Genomic DNA, 20652 nt, shown 5'->3' on the forward strand with positions numbered 1-20652 from the left:
CGATGTTTTTCACTTATCGATGTTAGAATGAAAAAAAATTGATGCTCAAAACATTGATGTTTTGTCTTTCGATACCCATCCCTAGTAGAAGCTCAATTCTATTTATAGAAGTGTGTAGTATAGTGTGCAGATACAAGTTCATTCAAATAGTTTCTTATCACGATTTACCTGTACATACACTCAACTGAAAAATATGGTTGATTGTTATAGCTTTTCAAAGTTCAAGAAACTATCTTGTCTCTTGATGTCAATTTCATTCAATGAATTTGATCTAATTGCAAAGAATATTAAATTTTCAACAGGTGATGAGGTGAGCGATCTTGTATTAACAAAAACAGAAAATCTCCACTTTCCAATTTTATCTGGAACTTTTGAATTACTCGATATACTAGAAACTGGACATTTGCATTATGGTTGTTCAAATAATGATGAATCATTAGTTATTGTTAATAATTCCAATGATCTCTGGAAATGCTTATATGACATTGCCGATAAAAAATGTAAAAGATCATAGATCACTCAGTAGAGAGTTTCCTCCCGCTGATATATGTCTAATTCAAAACTAATGTGTGTGTGTGTGTGTATTTGGATATACTAGTTCATTCTATGCATTAGTTATGATTGAGGAAACATTAAATATATAATGTTCACAGTGTGTACAACCCACAATTCTGCATGTGCTTGACAACGTTGTCAAGTACATGTTTCAGTTAAATCTGAGAGTAAGATATTCATTCCACTTAAATCTGGCAGAAGTTTGTTTCACTTAAATCTGTCAGTAGAATGCCTCTCTCTCTCTCTCTGCTATAAATCATTATCAAATAAACCGTGACTAAATGTAATTGGGCATGACTAAATGTAATTGAGGCATGACTATCTATAAATGAAAGAGACAAAGGATGGGTGCTGGTGGGGGGAGGGGGGGAAAAGTCGTAAAAAATCATCTTGAATTGGCAAATAGAAGCTACTATTGTACACTGCATTCAACTTGTTATCAGGAAAAAGTTTTTAATAAGTTGGAAATCTGTCAGGAATGAAAAGACTAGCTGCCTCAAGATGCCCAGTAAAACTGAATTGTTCTTACAATTGGCAAATTATAACATCACAGACTTCTATGTCTTGTCTCCTCCATTCGATTCTGTTGATTTTTCTTTTTTTTTGATGTTGAAGGTTGTTCCTCAGTTGTTTCTGTAGAGGTTGAAGGGTCTGTTTCAATGCTATTGCGAATTTTTGATATGTTTTCTTCAAATTTTGAAAGAGATTGTTCAACTTGTGTGGGTTCTATTTCAACTTTCTGTAGCTGGCCAAACAATATTTCTATCATGGGAAAAATCCTACTGAAAAATGACAACCAAAAAATGAAACTTTCACTTACTAAAACTTTTAAATGTCCAGATTTTAATTAATTTGCCTGAGATAGTGTACTGTCATTCTTAATGTTTTCAGACTCTAAAAGAGTCTTCATGCAATTAATGAGGTCCTGTCTGTGTTCATGAATTGTCATTATGCTGCGTGATTGAAAGTTCCATCTGGTAGGAACAGAACGTGGCAATCTTTTCTTCACAACTTCATCTAATACTGACTTTCTTTGCACACTACTCAAAAAAAGGAGCATAGACTTTGCACATTTGCAAAGAATATTCGCACATCCCTGTTGATGGAAGCAGCTCTCATCATCACTAAGTTGAGTTGATGTGCATGGCAATGGATAAAGTGAGCACTAGGATAAGCCTCATTAACAATAGTACACCATTAGAAGATCCAGACATTACAGAAGCTCCATCGTACATCTGAGCAATAAACTTATCAGGCATTTCATTCAATTTATGTAGCTTTAATTGATCTAGAATACAGGAAGCAAGTGTGGCAGCACCATGCTGTGGAGGATTAACAAAAGTCCGAAATCTCTCTACTGGCTTATTTTTCACAATATATCTATAAACTACAGCCATTTGGAAAACATTTGAGACATCACTAGTCTCGTCTGCAATGACTGCTCAAAAATTAGCATCTTTTATTTCTTGTGAAATTTTTTCATGACAAACTTCAAGCATTACATTTAAAAGTTAGTTTTGAATTGTCTTTGAGGTTCCACGAAAAACTGTAGCACAATCCAAGTGAGTTTTCATAGCACTATCAAGTTCTGCACCAAAATCTATCAATCCTCTGAAAATCCCTGGATTGGATGAATCTTTAGATTCATCATGCCCTCTTAAAGCAAGCTCAAACACACCACAAAAACATACACAGTTTATAATGATACTCAGAACATACCGATTTTGCTTGACTTTTTTGTTACCGTATGCAGTAGAATGTTTTGTCTGTAGGCATTATTTAATTTCTCTACAATGTTTGTAGTTCTCAATAATGCTAATTTTGAATTGTTCTTCATATTTACACCTGAAACCTCATGCTTTTTTGTTCTTGTTGAAATGTGATTTAAGTCTTTGAATCCAGATTTTGTCCATGTATCCTCACCTCCAAACAATAGACAGGGGAAACAAAACAGTGCCATTTTAGTCTCACATCCAAAGAGCCAAATGCATTTATTGTATAAGTCTCTGTTGAATTTCCTATTAAAAGTTCTGTTCCCTGATTTTACAATTTGAATGAAATTTGGGAGGTCCGGTGTTGGCCTACCTAATGTTCTTATTTCAATCTTTTCTTGAAGCAGCCGTGAATTGAAGGAAGCAGCCAGTAAGTTTGTAACTGAATTCATTTTTCATTGGATCCGATAAGTCATAGAACCGATCAACTGAAGCACTGAACTATTAATAACTATCAATATCACAGTTTTCATAGGAACAACAACACAATAACAACATAAAGATCAAACTATGCAAAACAAAAATACAAATTATCTATGCCACATGCCACAGGAATACAAACAAACATAACCTGCAATCCAATAACAAAAATAATTTAGGAAGTTCAAATGCCTTCTTGAGCTATGACTTATGTTACGACACTTACAAAATACACTAGCGCTCCCGGTAGCATGGTTGAAGCACTCTGCAACCTAGAAATATGGCTACAAAGCACACGTTGCCATGTCAACCACAGTAGAGTCCGAAATAACAACAATTCCTATGCTATTCTTCTATGAGTAGGCCTGGTGCATGCACTCTGATGGTTAAGCGCGGTATTTTAAACACATTCTTCCTGCGCCAAACCAAACACCAGAACATAAATCGTTTGTCGATCTGTGTGCAAATGAATGTGAATATGGAATGTAATTTTAACTTAAACTACTAGTATTCATTATTTTGTTCAAAGATTACTGGGGGTTGTGCAGCCCTGGAACCTTATCAGGAGCCGCCCCTGATTCAGAATAGCAATGACCGTCAATACTACATATGGTAGAAGTCCATAATTGTATATTTTTTCTTTCTTTCCTGTAGCCTATTTTCTTGGCCCTAAATCTTTTCAAATTTCGATTCTTTCCTGTTCTTGTGTATTATTCAGTAAATTTCTTCTATGATTCATATCTTAAACAATCTTGTCCATAGTCATTTAAATTTGTGAACTTTATGTATTCTTTTGAAATAATGTTGGAAGTTGAAATTGTAGCTTATTTTCCCAGTCTTTAATTGATGATAAAACTTAACTTTTCTAGAATCTATCCATAATAGTGTAAATAATTGTGTGCTTGTGACATATTTTTTCATCATGTATCACTTATGTAAAGTGTATCAATTTCATGTGTGTGTTGTTATAGGGAACTTATTACCTATTATTAATCTTTCTCTTCCTTGTATTACTTAGGGAATTTATTTACCCAATTTTCCTTTTCTCTTATTTGCATTTTTTTTCAGGGAACTTATTTACCCATTATCTATCTTGATTTTCTTTGTATTGTTGAAATGGTCTGTAATTATTATACAGTCTTCAAATTCAGAAATTATTTGAAAAATGAATGGTTCAATTCAGAAAATGTTAATAATCATGGCAGGTTGAGCAGGGTGCTGTTTTGCTCAGGAGTCTGAGAAGATGTGTACCAGAGGCCCATCTCCGCATGTGTTACTTTGCCTTCTTTCAGAGTGTGATGGCCTATGGCATCACCTTGTGGGGTGGTGCCTCTGAGGTAAAAGATGTACTGCTGGTGCAGAAGAAGGCCATCCGATCCTTTGTGGAGCAGATTTTTAGCACATTGTAAGCCGCTTTTTGTGAGTGAAAAGATTCTCACTGTATTCAATTTTTACATTTACAGGTCAGCTATAAAGGCATTCCATAGTGTCCGTACTTTGCCTACCAGGGGTGATGTGCATGATCATGGCACTAGAAGCAGGCTGAGGCTGGACCTGCCATATTGTAGATTGGGGAGGACCCGAGCAGCCTCATCTACCAGCCAGCTAAAATTTTGAACAAGCTGCCAGTTTCAGCCAGGACTCTGTCAGAGACAGTCTTGAAGAGGAGACTTAGACTGAAGAGGAGACGCTTTCCTTCAGGAGACCCCTTCTATTCTATGAGGGAGTTCTATGATTGTGATCCTCAGACTGTAGTAGATACTCTTGCATTAGTCTTGCAGCCTCTTCTGCTTGCTGCTTTTTGTGTTTGATTGTGTATTTTTGTTCTTGACCTGTCTTATGACAGTTTTTTATGTTCTTGACTTGTTCACTTGTGGCCATACTTATGACCACGCCATGAACAGAAACTCATTATTTATATTATTATTATTATTATTATTATTATTATTATTATTATTATTATTATTATATAATTCTTTGTAGAAAATATATCGGCAGTAACAATAATTTATTGCATTCTATGATTAATAGAGTAGTATGTTTACAGATATGTTAACAGAAGAGTAGATGGAGAGCATGAAAATTACTTATCAAAATTAAGTAGGTACATACGGTAATATTAAAAATACTAATATATTCAGCTTCATTGAGCTGAAGGAACGCTTAATTCTACAACTTTGTCCATAAACTTTTGTGAATTATTATTAAGTGCATGATAAAGGCAGTGATCTGGCTATCTACTATGATGAATATATTTTTCAAAACTAGAACACTACATATAATTATTTACAATCAGAATTAATATTAGGCCATCAAAAAGTACATCTTCATGGAGATTTAGATGAGTAGATGAAGAGCTTAAAAACTAGACTACTTATAGAAATTAGGCACATAACATAATAATACAAAATCAAATGATAAAATTTAGAATCTGTAAATCGGCTGCAGGCATTGAAATACCTTCTATACAAGGACAACAAGCAAATTCACGTTTGCATTCTTCATTAACATTGACTTATTGAATGATACTTGAGCCTAATTTGAAAAACTTAGATAATTACTTACCTGTGAAAAGAAATCCCACTTCCTTTTATCACTCTCCGTGCAGTTATATGCACAGCAACTTCTCACCATTTTTAAAGAAATCACCATTTATTTATTTATTAGAATTATTTATCATTAAATTATTTATTAGAATAACTCATAATAGGAATGTAAAAATCATAAAAATGATAATGGAGATATGCATGTACAATCAAAATATAGGGTAAAATTTTCTCATAAAAGGTATTGAAATGTCATGACTTTTTCTAGTATGAAGAAGTTTGAAATTAGCTCAAAAATGATAAAATTGTAGTACTTATGGATAAATAATTAGTAATGAGTTCATATTTTTGTGAGGATAAAACAATAAGGAGGCAACAATTTCATAGTATGGAAACAATTGAAATCAGTTACGAATCACAACATACTTTCACTTCTTGTGGAAATTTATAAAACAATCAACATGTAGTGGCACATCACACTTTACACATTTTGTAGTTGATATCTCTATTGAGTTTGAGGAAACTTCAAAATTTATAGTTGCTGACTGTATAATAAGATGTTAACAATGAATTTCATTTTCATACCGATTACATACTTGTAAATAACGTTCATGTGCATTAGATTGTATTGGTAGCCTAATCATTTTTTTTTTAGTTTATAAGCATATTAAAATAACAGTTACAGCATGGACGTTAACTTCAAAATAATTATCACGTGAATCTCCAGATCTACGAAACAAGTGAATGCCATGAAGAGTTTAAGAACATTTGGGTGATTTTCGAACTGGTGTGACTCAATGGATAGGCATTGACTACGCCAATGCTGATTCCAATGCCTACGCCAATGCTTACACCAATGCCTACGCCAATGCCTATTCTATGCCTATTGCTGACTATGCAACTCAAACTTCTGCACTACTAAATTACCTGGAGGTAATTGCCATCCATGTCCAAGTTCGCAACTATAAACTCAAATAACAGTCACTGTATCATGAGAGAAACTGATTCAAAAGAAAAATCCTCACCTAAATTAATCCTGAATGCTGAACTCTAAACTTTGAAAGCTGAAAATATAAAAAGCCAAACCCTACCTAAGTTAATCCTCACCTAAATAAATCCTGTATGCAGCGTCTATCTCTTTTCCAAAAAACAAGTTACATTGTCATTTCAAGCCTGAAATGTACACTGTATGTATGATACACAATTTACGTGACTTTGAGTGAGCTTGGTATGCATCAGTCTACTACAAGCATGAGGCCATGCTTATAGATGTCTTGTGTATCCAGATCAGCCCAACACTTCGTGTATTCAGATCAGCCCAACACTGGAGTCACACTTAACTGAAATTCATATTTCAAATTAAAAATAAAGTTTTATTGAAAACAATAGATATAATGTTTGTAAACTTGTATTCTTTATTAGTTGGCAATCGATGACGTGTCTTGCTTTGAAGCTCTAGGCATTCACTTCAGGTACTTTGCTCAGGCGTTTCTATCAAAATGGTTAAAGGCTGGCTAATGTTAGGAGTGTTTGTCTGCTGTTGAAAGTTTTTCTAAATAATTGAAATTTGAGATGTTTTATTTGTGATCTGAATGTTTTTATAAAGTTTATTGATGTTATTGAACATAATATGTGAAATGTGATTTCAATTTTTCTCTTCATTTTGTGTTGAATTTTTCGTGTGTAATGTTGAAAGCCTTCAGCCTGCCTTGAAACCTGTAAACTAAGGATAAGTACAGTTAATTATAAGTTGTGTATTTTGATCTTGACTTGAAACAATAATTTCTGAGTTTTTGTGAAAGCTTTTGAATCCATTTTGATGAACATATCAAACATATTTGTAACCTCAATCATGTTCAATCTATGTTTGATCTATGTATGATTATTTGTTCTGGTGTAAACTGAAATTTGTGAATCATTTTTGAAAATTATAATTTAATTTGCTCTGGAATGAATTTCTTATTTATAGGCATTAGATCCATTCATGATTTATCAAGATATTAGCATATGTGGAATCGATAACTTTCTTAGGTGATGGGATATCAAACCAATTGGATAAATTTGATAGCATGGCAAGAGTCAGGTGAAAGGGATATAGAGTTTTGGAAGCCAAGCCTCAGCGTCACCGCGTCAGCTGCCAGAAAAGCACCAAATTGAGTCGTGAAACAACAAAATCTGGTGTGGTGCACTCACACAACTTCCTTGCTGATAGGCTTTAGCTGTATGTGTATGACACTCCCTGTGCATGAATAGAAGGGACCAATGGTTGCAATCATCAGACCTTTCGACATTATACCATTATTCACACACAAAAATACTAATTTACAATCAGCATATGAAGAGTTAAGGATTGTGTCCTTGACACTTTCTTCAGTACCAGCCTTGAGTAGCTGAGTTATAGCAGGACTGAAAAATGAACAATTGAAATTTGAACCTACACTATTATTGATGCACCATGAGTGATAGTGCCAATGAGAGTTTGGGGATGAAGTTGAAAGTAGGAAAGAGGAATGGTACAATGATGAGTGTAAAGAGGCCAGCATAGAACGTAAAAATGATGATAGGCGAGTTATGGTTCAGAGAGACACTAGAAGAAACCGAGCTAAGTATAAAGAGAGTCGGATGGCAGCCAACAAATTATGTAGAAGGAAAAGAGATAACACATGAAGAGACTTATTGAAAACATTGAGGTATGGAATGAACAAAATGAGAGTAGGAAGTTTTATCAAGCAGTAAAAAGAATGAAGAAAGGTTTCCAGCCCAATTTAATAGCATGTAAAGACCGTGAAGGAAGAGTAATAGGGGAAGAAATAGAGATAATGGACAGATGGACTGACTATTTCAGCAGTGTTTTAAACCGAGGGGATGCGGAGGATGAAGATGATGAGAAGAAGTATTATATTCAAGCGCTGAACCCATGCTTCATGCGCCAACGTTTGAGGAAGTATTGGGAAGCCGTGTCTATCATATTAATGGTTGAAGCACTCTGCAACCTAGAAATATGGCTACAAAGCACACGTTGTCATGGCAACCACAGTAGAGTCCGAAATAACAACAATTCCCATGCTATTCTTCTATGAGTAGGCCTGGTGCATGCACTCTGATGGTTAAGCGCGGTATTTTAAACACATTCTTCCTGCGCCAAACCAAACACCAGAACATAAATCGTTTGTCGATCTGTGTGCAAATGAATGTGAATATGGAATGTAATTTTAACTTAAACTACTAGTATTCATTATTTTGTTCAAAGATTACTGGGGGTTGTGCAGCCCTGGAACCTTATCAGGAGCCGCCCCTGATTCAGAATAGCAATGACCGTCAATACTACATATGGTAGAAGTCCATAATTGTATATTTTTTCTTTCTTTCCTGTAGCCTATTTTCTTGGCCCTAAATCTTTTCAAATTTCGATTCTCTCCTGTTCTTGTGTATTATTCAGTAAATTTCTTCTATGATTCATATCTTAAACAATCTTGTCCATAGTCATTTAAATTTGTGAATTTTATGTATTCTTTTGAAATAATGTTGGAAGTTGAAATTGTAGCTTATTTTCCCAGTCTTTAATTGATGATAAAACTTAACTTTTCTAGAATCTATCCATAATAGTGTAAATAATTATGTGCTTGTGACATATTTTTTCATCATGTATCACTTATGTAAAGTGTATCAATTTCATGTGTGTGTTGTTATAGGGAACTTATTACCTATTATTAATCTTTCTCTTCCTTGTATTACTTAGGGAATTTATTTACCCAATTTTCCTTTTCTCTTATTTGCATTTTTTTTCAGGGAACTTATTTACCCATTATCTATCTTGATTTTCTTTGTATTGTTGAAATGGTCTGTAATTATTATACAGTCTTCAAATTCAGAAATTATTTGAAAAATGAATGGTTCAATTCAGAAAATGTTGAAATTTAATATGATGTATAAATTATTTTGTTATAATATTAAAAACTTCAAAATTTGAAAGTATTAATGAATTGTGTTGTCATATATAAGAAATGTGCAAGATAAATGAAAAGTTAACTTGAGTAATAATGACTTCATTGAATAAAGAAGTTTTGTCATATTATTAATTGAAATGAGTTGAAGTTTGAATTTCTTCTAAATTTGAATATTAAATTGATGTCATTTTTCAAAATTTTAAAAACTGTTCTTTTTATACTTTGATATGATTAATTATCGTTTGGAATGTATGGAGTGTATGTAGAATTTTTAGTGGGGTTTGATGATTAGAATTTTGCTGGTATATGATTGTTTTTGAGATGGAAAACCATTATTGCTTAGAGAAGAAATGACCAAAAGGTTATGACTCAGAGAGGCAGTAATGAGATAATATTTTCTGTGTTGATTACCTATGTTGATTGCCATAGATGCAAAATAATGATTAATTGTGTTGATTGCCATAGATGCAGAAGATTACTTATGAAATTTGATTGCCATTGAAGCGAAATATTATTGATGTTTTGAATGATTTTTTGTTTAATGATTAGTAGTAAAGTTTTGTCATGAAATGTAGTTTGTTGTTAGAACATTGAAAAGTCGAAATAAACTATAGTAGCCAACAAACAATGATTAAGAATATTGAATAATTTGCTTTTTATAAATTATTTGAACAAAATTAAAATGAAAATTTATAAATTTGTCTACATAAATAACTTTGAAACCCTGAATGATAAATCATAAATGTGAAATACTATATTTGAAATGTTATATTGAATGATAATGAAATGCAGATATATTGTATTATGAAATGATTTTTAGTGGAAGACCAATTGTCTGAATATGACTATATATGAAAATATATTGTTAGAACATTGAAAAGTCGAAATAAACTATAGTATCCAACAAACAATGATTGAGAATATTGAATAATTTGCTTTTTATAAATTATTTGAACACAATTGAAATGAAAATTTATAAATTTGTCTACATAAATAACTTTGAAACCCTGAATGATAAATCATAAATGTGAAATACTATATTTGAAATGTTATATTGAATGATAATGGAATGCAGATATATTGTATTATGAAATGATTTTTAGTGGAAGACCAATCGTCTGAATATATTGAAGTATGTATTGAAATAATTTTGTTGTGATGATCTCATGTTTTTTGCAATTTTGATAATGATACAGAGTGTTATAACATTTATGTAACATGTATTTGAGTATGTTCTAATTTTTTAAGAATGGTTTAAATTTTGTTATTTGAACAGTTGATAAATAGAAATGGAATTATTACTTTTTTAGAATTTTTGTAATTGATATCTCTATTGAGTTTGAGGAAACTTCAAAATTTATAAGTTGCTGACTGTATAATAAGATGTTAACAATGAATTTCATTTTCATACCGATTACATACTTGTAAATAACGTTCATGTGCATTAGATTGTATTGGTAGCCTAATCATTTTTTTTTTAGTTTATAAGCATATCAAAATAACAGTTACAGCATGGACGTTAACTTCAAAATTATTATCACGTGAATCTCCAGATCTACGAAACAAGTGAATGCCATGAAGAGTTTAAGAACATTTGGGTGATTTTCGAACTGGTGTGACTCAATGGATAGGCATTGACTACGCCAATGCTGATTCCAATGCCTACGCCAATGCTTACACCAATGCCTACGCCAATGCCTATGTCTACGCCTATTGCTGACTATGCAACTCAAACTTCTGCACTACTAAATTACCTGGAGGTAATTGCCATCCATGTCCAAGTTCGCAACTATAAACTCAAATAACAGTCACTGTATCATGAGAGAAACTGATTCAAAAGAAAAATCCTCACCTAAATTAATCCTGAATGCTGAACTCTAAACTTTGAAAGCTGAAAATATAAAAAAGCCAAACCCTACCTAAGTTAATCCTCACCTAAATAAATCCTGTATGCAGCGTCTATCTCTTTTCCAAAAAACAAGTTACATTGTCATTGCAAGCCTGAAATGTACACTGTATGTATGATACACAATTTACGTGACTTTGAGTGAGCTTGGTATGCATCAGTCTACTACAAGCATGAGGCCATGCTTATAGATGTCTTGTGTATCCAGATCAGCCCAACACTTCGTGTATTCAGATCAGCCCAACACTGGAGTCACACTTAACTGAAATTCATATTTCAAATTTAAAAATAAAGTTTTATTGAAAACAATAGATATAATGTTTGTAAACTTGTATTCTTTATTAGTTGGCAATCGATGACGTGTCTTGCTTTGAAGCTCTAGGCATTCACTTCAGGTACTTTGCTCAGGCGTTTCTATCAAAATGGTTAAAGGCTGGCTAATGTTAGGAGTGTTTGTCTGCTGTTGAAAGTTTTTCTAAATAATTGAAATTTGAGATGTTTTATTTGTGATCTGAATGTTTTTATAAAGTTTATTGATGTTATTGAACATAATATGTGAAATGTAGATTTCAATTTTTCTCTTCATTTTGTGTTGAATTTTTCGTGTAATGTTGAAAGCCTTCAGCCTGCCTTGAAACCTGTAAACTAAGGATAAGTACAGTTAATTTATAAGTTGTGTATTTTGATCTTGACTTGAAACAATAATTTCTGAGTTTTTGTGAAAGCTTTTGAATCCATTTTGATGAACATATCAAACATATTTGTAACCTCAATCATGTTCAATCTATGTTTGATCTATGTATGATTATTTGTTCTGGTGTAAACTGAAATTTGTGAATCATTTTTGAAAATTATAATTTAATTTGCTCTGGAATGAATTTCTTATTTATAGGCATTAGATCCATTCATGATTTATCAAGATATTAGCATATGTGGAATCGATAACTTTCCTTAGGTGATGGGATATCAAACCAATTGGATAAATTTGATAGCATGGCAAGAGTCAGGTGAAAGGGATATAGAGTTTTGGAAGCCAAGCCTCAGCGTCACCGCGTCAGCTGCCAGAAAAGCACCAAATTGAGTCGTGAAACAACAAAATCTGGTGTGGTGCACTCACACAACTTTCCTTGCTGATAGGCTTTAGCTGTATGTGTATGACACTCCCTGTGCATGAATAGAAGGGACCAATGGTTGCAATCATCAGACCTTTCGACATTATACCATTATTCACACACAAAAATACTAATTTACAATCAGCATATGAAGAGTTAAGGATTGTGTCCTTGACACTTTCTTCAGTACCAGCCTTGAGTAGCTGAGTTATAGCAGGACTGAAAAATGAACAATTGAAATTTGAACCTACACTATTATTGATGCACCATGAGTGATAGTGCCAATGAGAGTTTGGGGATGAGAGTTGAAAGTAGGAAAGAGGAATGGTACAATGATGAGTGTAAAGAGGCCAGCATAGAACGTAAAAATGATGATAGGCGAGTTATGGTTCAGAGAGACACTAGAAGAAACCGAGCTAAGTATAAAGAGAGTCGGATGGCAGCCAACAAATTATGTAGAAGGAAAAAGAGATAACACATGAAGAGACTTATTGAAAACATAGAGGTATGGAATGAACAAAATAAGAGTAGGAAGTTTTATCAAGCAGTAAAAAGAATGAAGAAAGGTTTCCAGCCCAATTTAATAGCATGTAAAGACCGTGAAGGAAGAGTAATAGGGGAAGAAATAGAGATAATGGACAGATGGACTGACTATTTCAGCAGTGTTTTAAACCGAGGGGATGCGGAGGATGAAGATGATGAGAAAGAAGTATTATATTCAAGCGCTGAACCCATGCTTCATGCGCCAACGTTTGAGGAAGTAAAGGACATAATCAAAAAGTTGAAATATAATAAAGCACCAGGCGGTGATGCAATACCAGCAGAACTACTAAAGTATGGAGGAGATAAGTTTTTGAGAGCTTTGCATACCCTAATAATATGGATATGGGAGCAGGAAAAGATGTCTGAAGAGTGGTCCAAAGGTACAATATGTCCCATATTCAAGAAAGGAGACAAAATGGTTTGTAATAATTATAGAGGGATAACATTACTGTCTACATCATACAAAGTTCTCTCTGCTCTGATACTGAGGCGTCTAGTGGTGTATGCTGAGGAGATAATTGGTGAGCATCAATGCGGTTTTAGACAGGGAAGGAGTACAACAGATCAGGTCTTTGCGATGAAGCAGTGCATGGAAAAATGCTTTGAATACAACCCGGATCTCTATATGCTGTTCGTGGATTTTCGACAGACTTTTGACAACATCAAGAGGAGCAAAATGATACGACTACTGCTTGAGTATGGAGTGCCGAGAAAGCTTGTCAATCTCATAAAGGTAACAATTGCCGGTTCAACAGCTCAAGTGAAGATCAGAAATAAGCTGAGCCGAGTGTTCAGTGTCACAACTGGCGTTAGGCAAGGAGCCACTCTTTCCGCTACTCTTTTCAATTTAGTGCTGGAAAAAACACTGCAGAAGTTGGGTACGACAGGAACAATAATAAATTGAACCTGCCAAGCTATGGCCTATGCGGACGATATTGTTTTGTTAGCAAGGAATGAGCATAGCCTGAAAGAAATGTTTTGCACACTCAAGGAGGTAGCTACAGTTTTAGGCCTTGAAATAAATGTAGGTAAGACAAAGTACATGCGAATGTCAGCAGATGAAAGAAGAAGACTGATTAGAGACTTGAAAATAGAAGATGATTGTGAAGTGGAAGGTGTCAGTGAGTTTAAATACTTGGGAGTAACACTGACAGCTGATAATAAAACTAGTCATGAAATCTCCACTCCAATTATGGTGGGCAATCGGGTATATTATGCTGATCAGAAAATTTTCAAAAGCAAACTGATTTCTAGGCAAACCAAGGTAAAGATGTACAAAACATTGATAAGGCCGGTTGTTACTTATGGAGCTGAAACGTGGACCATTTTGAATAAGGATGAAAGAGCGTTGAGGTCTTTTGAGAGAAAGATGTACAGGAGGATATGGGGACCGGTCTGCATTGAAGGAAACTGGAGAGCCAGATTTAACAATAAGATTGATGAAGCAATTGGCGAAAGAAATATTATAAGGTGTATCAAAGCAATAAGAATAGAATGGCGGGGTCACATGGTGAGAATGAGTGATGGAAGAGTACCACAAAAGATGCTTGATGAAAGGATGATGGGCACCCAAAAAAGAGGAAGGCCAAGAAGAAGATGGATCAGCGATGTGGTGGAAGAACTCTGTGCTAGGTGTGGCGAACTGGTGGCAGGGAGCACAAGAGCGGGATGTATGGAGGAGCCATGTAGAGGAGGCCAAGGTCCATCCAGGACTGTAGAGCCAGATAAAAAAAAACTATTATTGAAGCTACTAAAATAGTCAGCAAATATATGATCCGCAGCCCATTTATCACTACTACTCAGATGATGATTTTTTTCTGTCAACTAATAATTTAAACTTGAGTTTAAGATCATCATTCTCTTTATCAACTCGAAGCAAATTATCAACAGTCTTATAAAGTTTTAACAGTTCTTCATTTAAAGATGTGTTGACAGCTATCAATGCTTCAACGTCACTATTCAGTTTCTCACTTTTTTGTTTATAATATTCAATAGAGTTTATATGATTTGACATTGAAATGAGTCCTGAGAGTTATTATCCGCGAGATCACCACCAGAATTCTCCCCCAAAGCATCACTATCAGTCTGCACTGCGCTGTCCACTACACTCTTCTCAGAAATGCTCATCACTAGCAGTGTAGCAACTCATTTTTAATAGAGCGGTCAACAGCTGCCTCCAACTCATACCTTAAGCGCGCCAATTGTTTTCTCAATGACTCGTTCTCGTGCCGAATTTTAACACTGTCTCCAACACAGGTCGCTCGTCGTCGATTTTATTATGAATAGCGTTAGAAGTTATCACATACACCCTGAGTACCTTCAGAGGTAGGTGATTGATACCCAGGTGTTGCTCCTGGACGGCAGCCAACTGGCAGCTGTGCCCTGAGAGGATGGAAGGATAGGGACGGCAGCCAATGGGCTGCTGTGCCCTGGGAGGATAGGTGGAAAGGGACGGCAGCCAACGGGCCGCTGTGCAATGGGAGGATGAGAGAAGAGGGACGTACAGCAGCCAACGGGCCGCTGTGCCCTGGGAGGATGGAAGGATAGGGATGGCAGCCAATGGGCCGCTGTGCACTGGAAGGATGAAAGGATAGGGACGGCAGCCAACGGGCCGCTGTGCCCTGGGAGGATGGAAGGAGAGGGACGGCAGCCAATGGGCCGCTGTGCCCTGGGAGGATAGGTGGAAAGGGATGGCAGCCAACGGGCCGCTGTGCCCTGGGAGGATGAGACGAGAGGAACATACGGCAGCCAATGGGCCACTGTGCCCTGAGAGGATGGTAGGATAGGGACGGCAGCCAATGGGCCGCTGTGCCCCAAAGGATAGGTGGAAAGGGACGGCAGTCAACGGGCCGCTGTGCCCTGGAGGACAGGTGGAAAGGGACGGCAGCCAATGGGTCGCTGTGCCCTGTTGGATAGGTGGAAAGGGACGGCAGCCAACGGGACGCTGTGCCCTGGGAGGATGAGAGGAGAGGGATGTATGGCTGCCAATGGGCCGCTGTATCAGGAGAGGAGGACAGGGATGGATGGCAGCCAATGGGCCGCTGTACCAGGAGAGGAGGACAGGGATGTAAGGCAGCCAACATGGCAGCCAAAATATTTAGCAATATTTTCCCGTCACAATTTTACTTTGTGACACCCCACTCTTACTTTGGTGGGGGGGGAGGCTCGGGAGGCCCTTAAAAGGCATGAGCCATCAAGGCATCACCTTAAGAGGTGTACACTTCTCAGGCATCACCTTAAGAGGTGTATGCCACTCACTATGAGTGTCATGTATACCTGGTCCACAGGTACATATTTACACTGTCCATCTGGTAACCAGACTTTCATACATGGTCGACCTGGCTCATCTGCGCTTTCCTGGTGGTGTGACACAGCACCGGATCCTCAGTTCGAGAGGGGCCTGGTCTGGGAGCCTGTGACTGTGGGACTATCTCTTTGACAGTCATAGGGTGTGTTGACTTTTCCACATCCATGTCAGTCAATGGTGGCATTGAATCTTTCCTTACCACCTTCCTGTTTGTTTGGCAAGGCTGGATTGTGGAATTGTCTTTGGAGGATAATATCCCACCATTGTTTATCCTCTTTGTGTCGACTGCCAGGCTAGATTCTGACTCGTCATGAGATGGTTTTTGTTCCAATCTGACCTTCACAACTTTCTCGGAGTTCGAAGTCTTTGCTCTAACAGTTAAAGCATAGATTGCGGCCTGTCATTCAGTGTCGTTCATTCCATCACAGTGATGAACTATGTCGTCCCAAGATGCTTGCATTGAGTTTGACTCGATTCGAAACAACCTGCTTGTACATCCTTCTGTTGCAACTCTTGTTCTCCTGAGATTTGGAGTCTACAGCTGTTATTGTTGGGACTGATGTTGTCTTAGTCCTTGATAAGAGTGATCGCGACATAATTCGCTGACTTGAAGGATTCAATTGGGGAGGATCCCACTCTACCTCTCTCATGAATGTGTGAATATTCACTCTGTTTTCACGCATAAATTCTATGCCTAATAGCAACTCTTGTCCAAGTCCTTCCATTATAGATGCCGCTAGTGGAACTGTGATTTGTTATATAGTTACATTAGTTGTCACCTTCCCATTTAATGAGGTAGATTGTCCATCAGCTAATATTGCTTGGTTACATGCTGGTTCTTTCCGTATCATCCCTATTTTCTGGAGGACTTCATAGACCTCGTTACTCATATAATTAGCTTCAGCTCCAGTATCTAGCAATGCCCGACACTTTTTACCACCGATTGTCACGGTAATGAATAGTCTGTTGACCCTTGATGACTCTCCAATTACAGGAATCCTCTGTGCCATTTGCATCACTGCTGTCTTATTTGAAGTTTTATCCTCCTTCTGCATATCACAGACACATTTCAGTGCTCTCTTTCCGCGCCTTTTACATGGTGGGATATCGGGACAGTGTGATCTCCAGTGCCCTGGTCTCTTGTATTGCCCACACATGGGTTCAGACTCCCTAAGAGATGGTCTGTTACTAGTAGGGGTTATAACTGTCTCAACCTTGAGCCTTGTAATCTTTTTCGTGTCCTCAGTCATGTGAACTCTCGAATTCTGTCTATTCTGTTTTTCCTCTGCTTTGATTTGTTCATACTCCCTCGCGAATTTTTCCAATTCGTTAATACTATGAACATCTGATTGCTGAATATACAATTTGTACCGTGGGAGGAGATTCTTATACACTCTCTGTAATTTATTTTCGTCTGTGAAACCTTCTCGACGCTTCATGAGTGTCAGTACATCTTCAAGAAATTCGTCAAATGACTCACCTTCCTTTTGCTTCCTTGTCTGGATTAGATTCTCGAGGTCCTCCTCATAGGTAAGTGGGTAGTAGCGTGATCTGAAATCTGTCACAAAATTGTCCCATGATTTCCACTGGTCACGACGATTATGCATCCATAGGGTAGCTCTACCAACTAGTAATTCGGGTAACGTGACTAGTAGTTGGTTGCCAGTGAGCCCATAGGCTTGTTGTAGCTCGTCTAGCCTTTCTAAGAAGCTGGGAGCATCTGATTGGCCATCGAATGACAGTCTCCAGCTTCTTACTTTGTCACATACCACCCCTGGGTCCATGAGGGGGTTTGTGTGAAAGTTGGTTCCAACCTCAGTATGGGTACCTGTCACCGAGTGTTTAGTTTCCCCACTGCTTCCACTCATTATGCCAGGTCTTGGGCTGGGATAACGTACTGCCATCTTCTTATGTTGTTCCACTAACAACCTTCTCAGCTCGGCATGTGTTCCAGATGACACTATGCCCCAATCTTTTAGAAGATTGAATGCTTCATCCTTTTTCAATCTATAGATCCAGGAAACTCTGGGGTCAGCTATCACCTAGGGGTTTTCATCCTCAACCGACTGATCCTCTGTCAGCTCCTGGTGTTCAGCATCTAAATCAGCCTCGCCCTGCTCACTCTTGATTCTTACTTCATTGCCTCGTGCCCCAAGTGCGGGCGCCAATCTATCACGTACACCCTGAGTACCTTCAGAGGTAGGTGATTGATACCCAGGTGTTGCTCCTGGATGACTTAGCTCAGTCATAATGTGGGCGGGGAAAGGAGGCAAGTTGAAGTTCCTCTTCTTTCTTCTTTGTGCCTCAGCTGGCGTGGACAGCACCACCTGGTGCTTCTGATGGCGTGAAGGTCACTCTCTTCTCTGATGACACCACTTCGAGGTAATTTTGTATTGACCTTATGGCCTCGGTTCCGCTCCAGTATAGTAGGAAGAGGAAGGATAGACAGGAGGGACGGCAGCCAACGGGCTGCTGTGCCCGGAGAGGATAGAAGGATAGGGATGGCAGCCAACGGGCCGCAGTGCCCTGGGAGGATGGGAGGATAGGGACGGCAGCCAATGGGCTGCTGTGCCCGGAGAGGATAGAAGGATAGGGATGGCAGCCAATGGGCCGCTGTGCCCTGGGAGGATGGATGGATGGGGATGGCAGTCAACGGGCCACTATGCCCTGGAGGACAGGTGGTCAGGGACATATGGCAGCCAATGGGCTGCTGTACAAGGAGCAGGAAGGTTGGGAGAGGAATGCTGTGGTCTGGGGCTCATCCGGTGTTTATATACTCTCCCAAAGTAGAGGGGATGGAGTTGCACCGCTGCCAGAGGCGGTAAGAATCCTCTCGATGCATGGAAGATGGTGCGCCATCGGTACCCTCCTTATCTGCATGGTCAGCTAGCTTGCTGATAGCCGAGCATCTTCCAATAATATTAATATTTATTTAGCAACATTTTCCTGTCACAATTTTACTTTGTGACAAAGTAGTAGAAATATCAAGAGATTCATCCAAAATACAATGAGCAGACAAGTGTTGTATTTCTTCATCTACAGGTGTAGAAGAGAGATTCATTCCTGCTGCAGTCCCACCACCATATTTTGATGAAAATATCACAATGTCTTCTTCTATATACCGTGAGTGCCACTATCATCAGCGACGCCAGCAGAAGATGTACTCAGGCGAACCTCAGACAACTTTATCAACCTCTTTTATCAAGTTCAAAGGATTTAGAAACATTTGACAATGGGTGGTTGTGATCCTGTGATCCTCCCTTCAAAATTGTATTTATTTGTTTATCCATTACACATTATTGTCACAACCAACGTGGGGAATTATGTTCAAGCTCATCTCTCAATTAACGGAATGACTTGAAATTTGGAACCTAATACTATCACGATACGACAAGAACAATTTCGATCAAAAGTAATTCAAGATGGCGGCTAAAATGGCGAAAATGTTGTCAAAAACAGGGTTTTCGCTATTGTCTCGAAAATGGCTCCAACGATTTTGATCAAATTTATACCTAAAATAATCATTGATAAGCTCTATTGACTGCCACAAGTTCCATACCTGTAAAAATTTCAGGAGCTCCGCCCCATCTATGCAAAGTTTGATTTTATATTTCCAATCATCAGGCTTCAGAAACAATTTAAACAAAAAATTTCGAATGGAAAAGGTTCAGCATGAAAATCTCTACAATTAATGTCCAGTAACATTTTTACCTAAATTAATAATAAGCTCGAAATACGAGAAAATGTGATTATTCAATTGCAAACTTAATGAGAGAGGTGACTATTGATTCTATTGAATCATTCACTGGAAAAGATATCAGAATTGATTTCATCAGCTGATCAATTTCAAATTATATTTTCGAAAACTCGACTCTTATGCCAGAGATACACGAGGTGGTTTTTCCGAAATTTGCATAACAGCATGGAAAGTTGTGTGAGTGCCCACACCAGATTTTTATTAACTAGAAATTGCAAGTGGCTGTGTACCAATGTATTCGTTAAATGGGCTACCTTATCAAATAAGCATATAAATAAGAGGCATTAGCATATTAATCTTATTGTAGAATATTCAGTAATATACATAAAGTATTTAATAAGTAATATGTATTTTGCATAGCTACTGTTAATTGAGATGTAGATAAAACTAAAAATAGATTTGATTTTAGTAGTAACAAAAGGGCAACTCTGAGACACAAGTGTTCCAGAGTCACCCTTCACCTCAAGGTCACCCAAGTCGAACAAACCCAACCTCAAGGTCACCCAAGTCGACCAAACCTAACCTCAAGGTCACCCAAGTCGACCAAACCTAACCTCAAGGTCACCCAAGTCGACCAAACCTAATCTCATTCAAACCTAATTCCATCCTAACCTAAAAAACGCATAATAAGTCTTAGCCATAGAATTAGGCTGTCCCCACAGTATGTTTGACATTGATAGTGATGAAGGTGTGTATGTCGTTTTCAGACATGAGCGGCAATGGTTCTGATGATCAGGAGCACCCATCCCACCTTCCCCCTATCATGAATTAGATCCTAGACTCCATT

This window comes from Nilaparvata lugens, chromosome 5 (genome assembly GCF_014356525.2).
Source record: "Nilaparvata lugens isolate BPH chromosome 5, ASM1435652v1, whole genome shotgun sequence".
In the NCBI taxonomy this organism is placed as follows: domain Eukaryota; kingdom Metazoa; phylum Arthropoda; class Insecta; order Hemiptera; family Delphacidae; genus Nilaparvata; species Nilaparvata lugens.